The sequence below is a fragment of the Tupaia chinensis genome, unplaced genomic scaffold (assembly GCF_000334495.1).
Source record: "Tupaia chinensis unplaced genomic scaffold, TupChi_1.0 Scaffold140534_1, whole genome shotgun sequence".
NCBI classification, from domain to species: Eukaryota; Metazoa; Chordata; class Mammalia; order Scandentia; family Tupaiidae; genus Tupaia; species Tupaia belangeri.
The window spans coordinates 505,918-506,463 of NW_006200409.1; the positions used below are offsets into that span (position 1 = coordinate 505,918).

Genomic DNA, 546 nt, shown 5'->3' on the forward strand with positions numbered 1-546 from the left:
AAAAAAAAAAAAAAAAAAGAAAGAAAGAAAGAAAAAAGAAAAAAATAACTATCCACAAAGTTTCATATAGGCAAGTTCACCAAGGGGTCATGCTATATGCTATACCAATTATATTCCACTCTGAAGGGAGAACTTCTATTATATTCTGGAAATAAAATGGGCTATTCTCTGTTAGAGAACTTTACAACCTAATTTCCAAGATAGCAGATCAATGAGTCTGGATTGCATTTTTGTACACTGCTTTGATTTTAAGGTCCATGCCATGGGGACTTTGTTACACATGAGCCCACAGGTAAGGTGGACTTCCTGCACACTCATCACCCTCTTGCTACTTCCATAGAACAGACTGAACAGGACTGGCCATCTTCTCCTTCTACAGCCATAGCTATTGGGTTTGGCAATCCAGTTTCCCACATTTCCTATTATAAATCAAGGGATGTCTTCTTCAAAAAAGCCCCAAATTAATTTTTACGGGTATTTAGAATCACTGACGTGGTCTGTTTCTGAATCCTCATAGTCCTCACCTGGAGAACTCAAGGGAGCACA

General features: G+C 38.3%; 1 long non-coding RNA gene across 1 annotated transcript in view; it reads right to left on the minus strand.

Annotated features, from left to right (window-relative positions):
• The window catches only part of LOC102469097 (uncharacterized), a 31,242-nt gene that overhangs the window by 28,144 nt on the left and 2,552 nt on the right, over nt 1-546 (minus strand). The window lies entirely within an intron of this gene.